The following is a 14,315-nucleotide window of genomic DNA, read 5'->3' as shown; positions in this document are numbered from 1 at the left end:
ATCTGGGGCTGTCGTGCAGGGGACCTGCCAGGTCCTGTTTCCTGGCCAGGGGTCCCCTCCAGAGAGAGCAGCCTCCAAAAGGGAAGCGGAGGAGGCTGGCCTCCAGTCCCCTGTGCTGGGGGTGCCCACAGCACGTGGGGGTCCTGGGCTGTGACAGAGCTGCTGTGCTGCCGGGGGCCCCCTCTGCCCCTAGCCTGGGTCACTTACTATCTCCCTTGGAGGTTTCACCTGGTCATTTAGATGATGATGATGACTGTGAAAGGCATTCATGTCCTTGTCTGGTCCCAGCCACCAGGGCTTCACACGCCTTACACCACCCCACAACACCCCCGTTACTCCTCACAGCAAGAGGACGTCACCGGAACTAGTGGGCTGAGAGCTTAACGGAGTTTGTCTGACTCCAAAGCCATTTCCCCAAAGGAAGAAGGGATCTGCTGTCACAGTTTCTCCTCTGGACGGGAGGGTGGGGAGAGGGGACAGGCGCTGTCCAGGTGGGGCTGGGCCGGGGTGCCGGCAGCTGGGCTCTGTGTGGACCGGTCTGTGGGGTGCACGGCTGCTCTGAGCCCCGCAGGGCCGCCCCGCACACCTCCCCTGCCCTCCTGCCCTTCCCTCCCGGGCAGCACCTGTGGCCACTGCTCTCTTCCCCTGCAGGCTGGCAGTGGCCTCGCAGGGCATCTGCACTTCGCATACCTTTGGGGCAGCAGGGACGGCAGGCCAGTGGGAGAGGGACAGCTGGTTTAACAGCACAAACTTGAAAACTTGGGCTTGGCCCGGCCTTGCTGGGGACTAATTGTGGAAAACCTCTCTAAAGCCTCAAATAAATTCTTTTCATGATTTCGTAATTCATCTTCTAGGAAATTATCAAAATGAGCCAGAGCTTTATGCACAGAGATGTTCTCAGCATCACTGATAGTAGCAAGACATCGGAAGCCACTGAAATGAACAAATCAAGGCACTTTGTGCTGCTCTTCCTGAAAACGATGTTTAGGAAGAAATTTTAAAACACGAAAAATCACAAGTATAATGTTAAGTGAAAAATCAGGGTAAGGAATCCACTTCAGCCTAGTTTAGTAACGCCCCAGATCCTCAGGTGTAGGGAGAACACTAGAAAGATGTGAGGTGTGAACAGCTGACTCGAGGGGATGGGGATGTAGGTGACTTTTAGTTTTCACGTATAAAGGAGGCATTTTCCCAGGGTTTTTCTTTCCCCATGTTATTTTCCAAAATTTCTGTAATGAACACTATTAATAGTCCTCCCCTCCCCGCAATTACGTAGAAGCGACAGCGTGGCTCTGGCTGGGACGCTGTCGCCTCTTCTCCACGCGGCAGACAGCGGCCAGCTGACGCCTGCGCCCGCCACTGCTTCTCTGAGGGGCTCTTCCAGGAGCAGCACTGGATTCCCCTGTCACACAATCTTTGCTTGAAGCCTGCTGGCGTCGGGGATTTTTCCTTCAATCTAAACTAATTTTAAAATTTAGGGGCCAGGCTGTTCTGTGGCTTTTGGAGTTGAGGAAACATGAAAGAAACCTGCCTTCCTTTCATTTGTTTAACTATTAAAGCATTTAAAATATTTTTTTCCTTCTTTCAGATAACCAAAACACAGCTGACTCTCCGCTGCCCGGTGGTGCTGGAGGCTAGCTCCCAGAGAGGTGCTTGGCTCCATGGTGAGGGAGAGGCCCATTTGAAAGAAATAATTTGAAAGCTCTTGGGAAATTGTCATCCTTTTGTCTCATAATAGGAAACCAAGCCTGTGTCTTGTTGCTGAGCACAGTGTTTGGCGGCCAGCAGAAAAAAGAACATTTCAAAGTCCAACTTGGAGCCGCTGCCGTCTGTGAGATCTATTCTGTCTGGTGGGGCGTGGGCCTGTTGGGCACAGGCGGGTCCTGGCTGTGTGACATCGTCCCCATGATGGGGATACAGGTGCCTCTCGGGCACAGGGTCGGCTCTCGAAGGTGGCCTAACCTCTGTTTACCCGGAAGGCAGGCTGAGGTTCGGGCAGAGGTAAAGCCATGGGCTCTGCCGTGAAGACTTGCTGTGGGGTCTGGCCTGGCTCGTCTAGATCAGTGGCCGGAGAGCCCTTCCAGAGGCTGGGGGAGGCTCTGGCACTTCTCCCCAGCAGAAGTTACGTAGCTGTGCCAGGAGGTGTTTGGACACCAGGCCTTCAGGAGGGGACTCTGGCCCGTCTGCGCTGGGGTGAGGGGCTGCCCGGGTTGGGAGTTGTCCTCTCTTCCTTTCCGGAATGTGGGCCGCCCTCCCGACAGGGTGCTCCGTGCTGCAGGCTGCAGCCGGGAGGAGGGCCTGAGAAAGAACGCCTGTGCCTCGCTGTGTGCGAGTGTGTGCCCGAGGAGGAGAGAAGGAAACGGCTCATTTACGGTAACTGTCTTCTGACATACGTAACCCCAGATGGCTTGTAAACACCAAGTTCTGGGCAGATGGCACTGTTCCTTCATGGTGAACAGAACAGTGGACGCACAGATGTTCCTTTGCGTGTGTATCTTCTGATTCCACTGCGTACGTAGAATTTTTATGGAAAGCAGAAGTGAGTTGGTGTGCACATGGGTGGGATGTGTGCCGTGGTACCAGAACACAGTGGCCCTTTATATAGTTTTTAAATACAAAGTCTTTTTTTTTCTGATTATAAAACTAATACAGACCTATTCTGGAAAAGTTGAATAATGGGCGAAACTATAAGGAAGAAAATGATCATCTGGTTTACATGGTTGAAATGATATATTTTATGTACTTTATTCTGCGGCTTTTAGAAATTTAACTCTATACCCTAAGCATTTCCCCCACACCATTAATCAGTTTCCCTGAACGTAGTCTTTTCATGCCTGTGGGAGTTCCATCGAAGGACTGCGCAGTTTCTTTGAGCGTGTGGTGTTGAGGGGAGCACACGCGCTTCGGCTCAAAGAAAACCTGTGCTTAAAGCCTCTGCCTGCCTTCCCGGCGCTGGTGACCCCTGGAGTCTGGGTTCCTTATCTGTAGACTAAGGCAGGACCAGTCTCGTGGGGCTGCCACGAGGACGCTGGGAGAGCGGCCGTGAGCCTGGCGTGGTGCGCACACTCAGCAGGTGCGCACAGGGAGCAGCTGCCGTATGGCTAGTGGCGGGCGGTGTTATATTGTGGCCCCTCCGGGACGAGTGTGGACCCCCACAGGGTTAAGAAAAAGCAGCCCAGCTCTGGCCTCATTTTTCGGGCAAACCCGTTTCTGCTGCTGTGACTCCTTCTCTGCGCTTGCCCCGTGGTTCTGTTTGTGTGAGCTACGTTTGTCCCCTTTGCTGTCAGGCAGGTGGACGTGCGTGACCTTTGTTCTCTGCAGCCCTATGTTGTTTCTGATTACTTGCTCTTGTAAATGATGCTGTGCAGAATATCTCTGTGCATCAGGGTTGGCCTCAGGTGGGTTATTTCAGGGCCGGAGCACTGGAAGTGGGGCCACAGTGCCAAAAGGCATGTGCGTTTTCACTCCTCTGATCCAAACTGCCGGGTGTGTTCGTCTTAGAAGGTGGTACAGGCTGCCCTCCTGAGCCAGCGTGAGGGAGCCTGCGTCTCTGCGTCCTCCTCCAGCCCCTCTCCCCACGGCCCACCTGGCTGCCGCGCCCACGCCACCCTCACTGAGCAGCTCCGGCCTCCTCCCCGTTGGTAAATCTCATTTCTGATGGGAAGGCAGCCCTGTCGCCAGCCAGTCCTGCCTGCATAGACTGCCCCCTCCGCCAAACAATGAGCACATTCAGACCCAGCTCGTGTTTTCAGTTATTAAGAAACGGAGCCGTCTGTCTCTGCCTGTGACTTTAATCTTTAGGCCTTTATTCCCTCTGCTCCAGCCCCCTCCCCCTAACCTTTTGTTTGTGCAGTTCCGAGCTCCAGGATATGTGGGTCCAAGAGTCTCTGAATGGAGCGTGCCTCCCCCGGCAGCTACAGCTGGTGGTGGCCCCGAGCGATGTTATTGGGGGGGTCTCAGTGCCTCCAGCAGTCACCGGGACTTGGCAAAAGCTGTTTATTTTTACGTAGCTCTGGAGTGAGTGCCCAGGTCCATTCTCTCCCCATTTTCAACTTTGACGGAGACCCATTCTGTCTCAGAGTTGCTTAGTCTCGGCGAAGTTTACGTCCTCCTGTGGCCTCTTAGCATTTCTTCCTGGGAAGTTGTTCTTGTCCTGAATTATAGTCACGTATATTTGAGTAAAAGCAAAAGTCTCAGAAAAGAAAGGCTCTTTGGTAGCAGCCCTAAGCCTCCCAAAACAGCCCAGCAGTGCGGGGCAGAGACGCCTTCGGGCTCAGGAGGGCCCCCTTCTGGCAGCAGCGTGGTCCCCGTGCTGGTGTGAAAGCCGGCCTCCTGTCTCCTGGGACACCGGGACTGGGGTTGGGAGGCCTGGGCCGTGGCATTCTGGCCCAGGCCCAGGAAGGCTCCCCTCCTCCGGACACAGCGCTCCGTGCGTGTGCTCGGGGCTGCCTGCCTTCCCTGAGGGGCCCGGCCCGAGGGGTTGGTGTGGAGGTGCGGGTCTGAGTCAGGCCCTGGGGAAGGAGATGTTTTTCCGAAGTCTTTTTCCTTAGTGTATGCGTTTTCACATGTCCAGTTTGTTTTTAAACTTTTTTTCTGAGTCAGAGTTTCCGAAACATTCCAGCGTTTCTTAGGTGCTTTCCGAGAGAGTGAGTCTCCCCCTCTTTCTGATGTTGCACATGGCTGGTGCATATTCACCTGGCTTTTCCACACAGATCTATAGTAACACCCATATTAATGTATTAGTATTATTGTTTAAACGTTTGTTTTTAAATTTCACGGCGGGGCTGCACCACACCTGCTCTTCTGCAGTGTGTGCCCCACTTCACAAGGCCTTGAGCCTCCCGTATGTTCAGACCCTCAGATCTACTCCGTTTTAGTGGCTGTGGGATGCCCCTCCCAGTGCAGGATGCCCCCCGCCGTGCGGGATGCAACCCCCCCTACCGTGCAGGGTACCCTCCTATGCGGGATACGCCGCCCCCGCCCCCGCTCCGTGCAAGCACCACTCACCCAGCTATGTGCGTCCATGGCCGCCTCCTCGGCGCTGGGCTGCCTTATGAGCCGCCCGCACCTTTATGAGCTCACCTGTTGACAGGCACCTCTGTTGTCTCCAGCTTTGTGCTGCTGTGAATAGTCTTACACATGTCTTTTTGAAGACAAGCGTTTTCATTTCTCTTGAGTAAACCTACAAGTGGAATTACTGGATCAGAGGGTGGGTATATGTTTAATTTTATAAGCAGAGGCCAGTGTTTCCGCCAAAGTGGGTGCACCACTCTGCAGTCACACAGGTGGGAGAGTTCCCGGTGCTCCATGTTGTTGTTGGCAGTATTTGGTGTCCTAGTTTTCAGGATTTACATTCTGGTGGGTGTGCGCATTGTGCTTTAATGTTCATGCCCCAGTGACTGCAGACTGTGCTTTACTATGCCTCACAGAAGTTGCATTTTTCACACAGTGGGGTTTGCAACAACTGTGCGATGAACAAGTCTGTCGGCGCCATTGCTCCAGCAGCATCTGCTCACTCCTCGTTGGTGTCAAGTTTGGTGATTTTCGCACTATTTCAGACTTCCTCACTGTTATTATATTTGTTGTGATCAGTGATCTTTGATGTCACTATTACTGTTTTGGGGCACCATGAGCCGTGCCCACGTAAGACAGTGAACTTAATCTGGCTGCTTCACCTCCCTGCGGGCCCCCCATCTCCCTCCCTCTCCTCTGGCCTCCCTCTTCCGAGACACAATACTGAAATTAGGCAAGTTAATAACCCCACAGTGGCCTCTAGGTGCTCAAATGGAGGGAGAGTTGCGCGTCTCTTGCTTTAAATCAAAAGCTAGGAATGACTAAGGTTAGTGAGGAAGGCATGTCCAAGCCGAGACGGGCAGAAAGTGAGGCCTCTTGTGCCAAACAGTTAGCCAGGCCGTGGATGCAAAGAGAAAGTTCCTGAAGGCAATGAAAGGTGCTCCTTTGGTGAGCACAGGCATGATGAGAAAGTGAAACAGCCTTATTGCTGATGTGGGGAAAGTCTGAGTGGTCTGGGCGGCAGATCCGGCCAGCCTCCGCACTCCCTTCAGCCAGAGTCTAACCCAGAGCCAGGCCCCACCCTCCCGCAGCTCTGACGGCTGAGAGGTGGGGAAGCTGCGGCAGGAGAGTCTGAAGGTAGCAGAGGTTGGTTCTGAGGTTTAAGGAAAGAAGCTTCTCCGGAACGTCAGCGCAGGTGAAGGCGCAGGTGCTGGTTGGCGTTTTTAGCCATGAAATATTTTTAAATTTTAAGGTGTGTACATTGTTTACTTGTTTGGGCATAATGCTGTCACACACTTAACAGACTACAGCATAGTGAAAACACAACTTGTACATGCACCAGAAAGCCAAAAAATTCTGTGTAACTTGGCAGTTGTGACACTTGCCTTACTGAAGTGGCCTGGAACCGAACCCGCCGCACCGCTGAGGTGTGCCTGTGACGACGGTGGCTGCTTTTTAACACGTTCTCTGGCTGTCTGTGGGTCTGTGGGTCTTCTTTTATGTAGTGTCTTTCCAATCTTTCGCCTATTTTCAGCTGGGTTTGGAATTTAAAAACCTGCCGACCTTCTTGATGAATCTCTTTACCAGTTCTTTGCCACGTGTGTGTTCTGTGAATGTTGTGTCACATTCTGTGGCTTTCTTGATGTCTGTGACAAGCAGGAGTTCTCAGTTTTGATGACGTCTAACTGATCGGGCTCTTCTCCCGTGGTCATCGCTGGGTCCTGCTTGAGAGAGCGTTCCCTGCCACCACGTCGTGAAGGCATTCTGCTGTTTCCTTCTCAAAGACTGATGCTTTAGCGCCTACGCTTAGGGCTGAGCCCCACCCTGAGTTAGTCTGTCTGGGGTGAGAGGGGCCTGGCTGAGCGCCCTCATCCGGCCCTCCAGCTGTCGTGGTTCCGCGTTTGTGCAAAGTCTTTCCTTTCTCTGTTGGGTTGTTCTGTTGCCTTTGTTGAAAGCCATGCGACCTTCGAAGGGTGGGTCTTTTTCTGGGCTCTGCCCAACCTCACTGACCTGTTTGCCTGTCACTTCCACAAAACTGCACTAGCTTCACAGAGGGAGTCTTGAAGTCAAGTAGAGAGAGTCCCCCAGCTTTGTTCTTTTTAAAGGTTGCCTTGAACGCTCCAGGTCCTTTGCATTTCCACATAAGTTTTAGAAGTAGCTTTCCAATTTCTGCACGATGCACACGTATCCTAGAATTGTGATCGGAATTACATTGAAGCTGTAGTTCGAATTGGAGAGAACTGACTCTTTAAAGACAGTGTCTTTTGGTTTATGAGCCTGACATCTCTCTAATACATTCAGGCCTTCTTTAAGCAGTGTCTGTGGCTTTCAGTAGCGATCTTACTCGTGTCGTGTTGGGTTCATCCCCAAGTGCCTTACGTTTTTGATGCTGTTGTAGATGATGCTTTTCATTTGTTGCTAACGTATTAACACCGTTAAATATACGTGTAGGTCTTGTTTCTTGGAACCTCGCTAAACTCTGTTAGTCATAGCAGTGGCTTTGTGTACTTCTTAGGATTTTATACGTAAATAATCAAGCATATTGCCTGTGGCTAAAGATCGCTTTACTTTCTTCCTTTCTGCTCTTTGTGCCTTCCAGCTCTTCTGCCTTCCAGCTCTTCTTCTGCCTCATCGTGCTGGTTGCGACCCCCAGTGAGACGCTGGGTGGTGGAGAGGCAAGTCCCTGCTGCTCTGTTCCGGTCTTGGCGGGGAAGGCCTTCAGTGATGTGTTAGGTTATTTGGTGTTAGCACTGGGTCCCTCACAGACGCCCTTACGCTGTGAGGAAGGCTCCTTCAGGTCTTAGTGTGCTGAGCATTTTTACCATGAGTAGTTGTTGACCTTAATCAGATGTTCTTTTTGCAGCTTTTGAAATGAATATACTTCTTCTTTATTCTGTTAATATGGTGAATTCACCAACTGATGTTTTTGAATATTAAATATAAAAAGCTGTAAATTGCTCTTGGAGCATTGCTGTAGACATGGCTTTAACGTTGATGCACTTCCCCCAGGAGTGGAAGGCAGGCTGTAGCTGCAGGAATGAGTCGCCAAGCCCAGGAGGTGGACATCTGAGCCAGGGAAGCGGCAGGGGTGGTGGGGCTGTTCCATCTCTGTCGTCCTCTAGTAAGGCTTGTGTTGTGGGTTGGCCCGCGTCCCCCATCTCTCTTCAGGTGGACCATTGTGCGTGGTCTTGGGTCGTGGCAGGCGTTTCTTCAAAGTAACGTTTCCACTTGGGCACGAAGACGAGTGTTGGCGGGGTGGGGGGACCGGAGTCCCGGGGCTGAGGGACGAGAAGGGCAGCAGCATCGTCAGCCCCAGCTCTCGCATGCTGTGCCAGCCGTGGCCCGGGCGCCTTGCGCAAGGGGTCCTTCAACCCCTCGACAGCCTGAGAGTCGGCTGCTGCTGAGGAGATGGGGGCTCACCCGCAGGGATCAGAGCGTCGTCCAGAGGCCACTTAGAAACGGGTCTGGAGCCCAGGCCTGCCAGCCCCGAAGCCGTTGGGTTTCTCCCTGTAACATCTCCCTCGTACGCTGTGAAATGGGAGCCTCCCAGTCTCGCGGGCAGCACGGCGGAGCTGTGGGGTGAGTCCTGTTTTCTCGGTGACTTCCTTGTTGCAGAAGCGACGTGCTTCCAAGGCCCGAGGCCTCGGAGTCACCCATGTGACTCGAGGAGGGGCTCGTGGGAGGCTCTGGGCGGGGCAGTGGGAGAGGGGAGTCGGGAGGGCGGGCTCCGCATCTTGCCACCCGGCCCGGGTCTGCTCTGTGCTCCGCGCTGGCGGCTTGACCACCTTGTACCTTAGTTTTGTCATCCATAAAATAGGAATAATAACCGTTACGCACTTACCACGGTCGTCGTGAGGGTTACTGAGTTTATGTGCCAGGTCCTCGAAGCGGAGCTGGTGCGGTGGGCTCCCCGCGAGCGTGTGCTGTTGCAGGGCTGCGCGCACCTTGGGTTGTGCCGGTCCGGTTGCAACTCTTGTTTCTTCAGCCTTGGCAGGAGGCCCTCCTGCCTTAGCTGGTTCGCCCCACCGAGAGTCCCCCTCGGCCTGGGGTCCCCTGCTTGTCCTTGTGGGAGGTGGGCACATCTTTGTTCCGGTGTCTCGAAGCCGCCGGAGACTCAGAGTCTGTCAGGAGAGAGTGAATTGCTCTCTGCACCTCCCGGCTCATTTACCCCGTCCCATCACTTACTGATCTGGTCCCTGGTTTGTGTACTTGTCCGTCCCCCCAGGGTGTGTGGGCCCCCCTCCTCTGGGCCAGGCAGGAGTCCAGGCAGAGGTGGCGAGACCCCTGCCCTGTGGGAGCTCCCGGCTAGCCGGGATAGGCCGCAGCACCTCCTCAGGGCCGTGGGTCCAGAGAGGGGAGCAGAGGCGGGGCCCCTGCTGCCCAGGCTGAGAGAGTCGTGTTCCTGCCATCACAGTGACATCTGCCTCGTGAAAGGGTCTCCAGACCCCAGCTCGTGGTCTGTTGGTCTCAAGCCATCTCTTCTGTAAGAACCTTCGCCTGTAAACATTTTATTAGACCACTGAGTGGCCTTCGGCCTCTCCCACGTTCGCCAGCGACGCAGACGGCTGAGCGTGTATTTCCATTTTTATGAAACTCTTGCTTTTCCAGAGGCTTGTTCTTTGACCTAATTCATTCTGAATCCTCATCCCACGGATCTGGCCTAATTCTCGTGGCCAGGTTACTGTCTGTGCGGGAGGGCTTTCCTGGAGCTGGGCGATGGGCTCGGTAAGTTCAGGAGACTCTGCCTGCCGGGAGCTCTGTGCGCGTCAGTCACACGCCTCTTAAAACCTGCTCCTCTGGCACAGTTACTGACCTGCAGCGTCCTGGGAGGGGGGTGTCCGGGGGTAACAGCCTCGGCCTCGTTCAGGCTGGGTGGTGGGGCCGCTGCTGGTGGGGAGGGAGAGCCGCTCAGTGTGTGCTCTCCGCCCCCATGATCGGGGGGCGGTGTGTCTCCGGGTGACGGGCGGTGTGTCTCCGGTTGACAGACGGGGCACATGGGGCAGGACAGGGCCTGGGCTGCCAGGGCCTCCTGCAGTGCCTCCGCGGCTGCTCAGGAGACCAGGGAATCAGGTCTCGAGCAGGCTTTTTCTGCAGGAGGAGGCAGCTGGAGGGGCAGGGAGAGTGGAGGGCGGGTAGCCAGGAGCCGGCACCGAACAGCCTGGGCCCTGTGCTCGGGCACTGCCCACGGGAGGCCTGTGGGGGCTCCAGCCCACGAAAACTGCATCCTTGACCTTAGAATGAGAAGAGAGTACATTTGTTTATAGAATTCAGTTTCTTGCTTAATTTTAAAACCTCAAACTTGTCCAGCCTGAGCGAGAGCCTGACGAAACAGAACCTAAAGAGGACGCCTCTCTCCTCCCTCCCCCTCTTCCCCCTTCCTCCCCCTTCCCTCCCTCCTTCCCTCAAGTCTCCACCCCTCGTCCATCTGTTTTCCTTCTATGTCTCCCTTCCGCCTTCCTTTCAGTTGAGGACTCAGTTGTCGTTTGACCTCTTTCCCTTGGAAGTGGGTGGCAGCCTGGGCAAGTTTCTTGCGAAGCAAGTCCCGGGGGTGTGTTGCCTTTGTCCTGTTGCCCCTGTGCGGGGAGGAGGGTTACTTTGACGGGGAACTTTGAAGAGGAGCGACCTAGTTTGATTTTAACCTCAGATGAACACAGATCTCCAGGGAGGCCAGGACTCTTGGGTTGCTAAGGTGGGGGGTGCAGGACCTCGGGGTCTGTAAAACTGGATTGAAATTGCGTGGCATCCCCTTCCAAGACCTCCCCCTGTCCCACAACACACCTCCTGCACACACACGTGCACGTGGGTTTAATTAGAATGAGGGTGAAGTACGCGGGGCTGCGACTCAGTACACCGCACAGTCATGTTGCTGTGTGAAGTAAAATGCAAGAGGCCGGTGACAGAGCTTTTTTCTTTGTCGTTGAGAATTTACATTTCACATTTGCTCAGTTGGAACTGACAGTGGACAGACAGTTCAGGAAAATTCTAGACGAGAAGCTCCCTGTTAATCACCGTTAAACCACACCTGGGTGTTTCTGAGAGGTACTGAGGGGCTCGGTGCTCACCTGCCGCCGCCTGAGCTGTGGGGTCTGACCTCGGCTCTGACTCGAGTGCCGGCTGCTGGTGGCGCCACGTCACCTGGGAAGCTGCCTGTGGCCTGTGCCTTCTTCCTGGCTCTCGGTAGCTGTTAGATTTCTTGGGAGGGTTTGTGTGTCAGGATCCTGGCTCAGCACCATCAAGGAGAGTGCAGGCGCGGGGGCTTCTCTGTGAGGCAGTCCAATAAGGCGGCCCTGCCGGTCCCCCTGCCGCTGGGTTCCAGCAAAGGCTGACCCCCAGCACGGGGGGCGTGGCCCCGGTGGGGGTGGTGGGCGCCTCACCTTTTCTTAGAGCCATCCTCACCATCTGTCATGGGCTCACTGCCTCTTTTGTCCTCATTTCACTGTTTATCTTTGAATCAGTTTAGTCTTTAAATGTTAAGAGACCACGTGGAAGCTGTAACGTTAAGGCAAGTGGAAAGCAACGTCCATCCCGTAAACAGAATAGCACGCTCACACTGAGAACCAGGCGGTGGCAGATTCTAGCTGCTGCGGGCTGACCATGAGCCACGGTTTGCTTTGGGTAAAAGGGAGATTAGGGCATTTTGAAGAGGTTTTAAGTAGATCATGCCCCCAATTGAGACTTGCTCATTGTTCAGCCGGAGAGATTGAAAGAGAACCAAAAAGATAATGATTTTTCGTACAATACACCAAATGCCAGATCTGTGTTACTGCAGACCTCTCCCACTTTGGGAAGCACAGCTCTAGGCAGAGGGGAGCTGCTGGAGGTGTCCCCGAGCAGTGACCGGCGGGTGCCACCATGTCGCCCACTCCCCCTGGGGCTGCTCTCCGGGAGGACAGTGTATGCTTGCGGGAGCAGCTTCCACCAGTGCACATCAGGGGCGCTGCCTCCATCCTGGGGAGGGGTCTCCCAGGCACTGGTGGCTCCTCATCCACGGGCTGTGTGGCCTGGGCACATGTCTCCATCCTCCGGAGACTGAGGGTCATTGCCTGTCACGCAAAGCTGGTGACGTGCCTGGAGAGTGCCTGGGGGTCCTGGGCCAGGACCACGGAAGAGCTCGGTGTGCCCCTGGTGTGGGGTGGGGGTGGGAAGTGCCCCTGCACCGGCTGATTTGAAGGGTTGGGCACACGGTACAGCCTGCATGCCTCGGTTTTCTCATCTCTGCCCGGGGCTGTGACACTCACATCAAAGAAGTCACCTAGCCCAGTGCCACTGGATGTGGCGGAGGTCACAGAGCCCTCCTGGGGAAGGAGGCATTACCTGCCGGAGCGGCCTGTGGGGCGCCAGCTGAGGTGGGACTGGGGCAGCTCCTCACAGGTGGACATGGCGATTTAAGGGGGGAGCCGTCACACAGATGCTCAGTCTCAGAGCTTCATCCTTGCTGTCGTGTGTATTAGAAAACCCAAATAACTAGTGTGTGAAACCTGTCATTTTTATGGAAGTTTTTGCTTTCCTTTGACCTTTTTCCCCCAGTACAACAGCAGTTGTCAATTTAAAGAAAAATAGTGAGTAAATAATAAACCAGGCCAGACTCTTTGTATCGAAATCATGAAGGACGTCACCCCTCTTGCCAAACAAAGGGGCAGGTGACGCTTCTCAGATTAAAGGAAGCTGAAGAGACCAGATCTAAAAAAACCAGCAAGCAAAAATCAGTTCTGAAAGCCATCATGGGGGGCAGACGGGGGCTTGAATTCAGCGTAGGTGAGGTAGTGCTGTGGCATCGGTGTGAGGTGTCCCAGCTGGAGAGCGTCCCAGTTCCCAGCAGGCAGGTGTCAGTGGCGGGATGTTACTGTGTCTGCAGACTACTTGAAAATGGTTAGGGACCGTTTGTACGTATTGTGTAAGTTACGTATGTTGTTGTGTGTTGGGTTTTCTTGTATATAGTTACACATACAGTGCGTGTGATACGTATTGATGTAATGTTTCTGCGTGTGAGCGACGTTGAGAGAGAACACAGATGCAGCAAACTGTTCACAGCTGGCGTCACAACCCGGAGAGATGTGTACCGGGTTCATTGCTCTGTCCTTTCAGGTTTCCTATCGGTTTGAAATTTTCCAAAATATGAAGTTGGGAAGTGAAAGGCCTAGAAGCAGGAACAGTGTCCCACGTGAGGACCCCTCCAGGTTGGCGTTACAGAGCCAGCCCTCGCTGGCCTCCCCTCCCCCTTTCAGCGTCTTGCTAACGGGAACTCAGGGCCTTTGCACTCGCTGTTCCTGGGCTCCAGCTGCCCTGCCTCTGTTCTGTCATTTTGGTGTCACCTGTCTCCCCAACCCTGCCTCCCAAAGTCACCAGCCCCCAAGTCACTGTCACAACATCAGAACGGTTTCTTCTGGGCCCTTGTCACCATCTGAAGTGACCTCTGTGACTAAGCACGTGGCGCTGTTCCTGTGTCCTCTCACTAGAGCACAAGCTCCCTGGACAGAGTCCTTAAAGGGGGAAGACGGGACCGGGGAGCACGCGGTGGGCCGCGCAGCCTTTGTGACGGTGGCGCCAGAGTGCCTGATGTCTGAGAGCCCCTGTGCGGTGGGACATGCCTTCAAGTCCTTTTGGAGTCCTTGGTGACTTTCCATTTCTGGAACATCTTTTATGTTATGTTGTGATTTGATAAGAAAAAAATTTTGACCTAAGAAAACTCATTCAGTGACACCTCGCTAATATAATGTAAATTGGTTAGAAAAGATGATATGAGATTTTAAAAACTCAGTTTTCTCAGTTACATTAAATGAGATGGCTAAATGAAATTTTTTTCTCCATCAGTGAGGCAGAATTCCTTTAGTAACTATTTGTAGCCACCATTTAAGACACTTATTCAACAGAAAAGGACCTAGTGCAGACCCAGAGGCCACTGGGTGTCACCAGAATATTGGTAATATAATGTAGGGCTGTCGAGTTCCCTGAGGGAGGCTGGGAGCGGGAGTGTCCCGTCACCTGAAAGCTACCACTTTGAAGACAGTGGGGGGAGCGCCAGTGGCTGGGATCTGTGCTCCTCCTTCTGGTGGTCACGAGGGGCCCCTGGGCCGTCTGGGCAGGCAGCAGCCCCGAATTCCACGGTGGAGGAGAGCTCGGCTGGAAGTGGGTGCGGGGGGGCTGAGGCGGCTGGTGGAGGAGGGTCAGCAGGTGCGGGGGTTGGTTTCTGAAGTCACAGTGATGCTCAGAGAACACCAGCATCCCGTCTGAAGTGTCGCCTCCTTGCCGTCTGCCTCCTGCTGTGTGAGTGCTGCCTGGACTCTTGGCTGTGTTATGGCTTT

General features: G+C 54.1%; 1 protein-coding gene and 1 long non-coding RNA gene across 3 annotated transcripts in view; one reads left to right on the top strand and one right to left on the bottom strand.

The window, feature by feature from the left end:
- The window catches only part of EEFSEC (eukaryotic elongation factor, selenocysteine-tRNA specific), a 146,521-nt gene that overhangs the window by 26,597 nt on the left and 105,609 nt on the right, over positions 1-14,315 (top strand). The window contains exon 1 of one of the 2 annotated variants that reach the window (XM_072941990.1): positions 9,710-9,738. The exons of the other annotated variant lie outside the window; for it this stretch is intronic. The gene's annotated coding sequence lies outside the window, so the exon portion shown is untranslated. Of the gene's footprint in view, positions 1-9,709; positions 9,739-14,315 lie in introns of those variants that run through there. 2 annotated transcript variants of the gene reach the window in all.
- LOC140686837 (uncharacterized) lies at positions 3,776-8,382 on the bottom strand. Its single transcript, XR_012060821.1, has 2 exons — positions 5,008-8,382; positions 3,776-4,714 (listed from the first exon to the last, which is right to left on the bottom strand). It is a non-coding gene; the product is annotated as an uncharacterized lncRNA (long non-coding RNA).

Source organism: Vicugna pacos, chromosome 17, assembly GCF_048564905.1.
Source record: "Vicugna pacos chromosome 17, VicPac4, whole genome shotgun sequence".
Lineage (NCBI taxonomy): Eukaryota > Metazoa > Chordata > Mammalia > Artiodactyla > Camelidae > Vicugna > Vicugna pacos.
The sequence above is the reverse complement of the archived record's forward strand: the minus strand, read 5'-3'. Positions and strand labels throughout refer to the sequence as shown.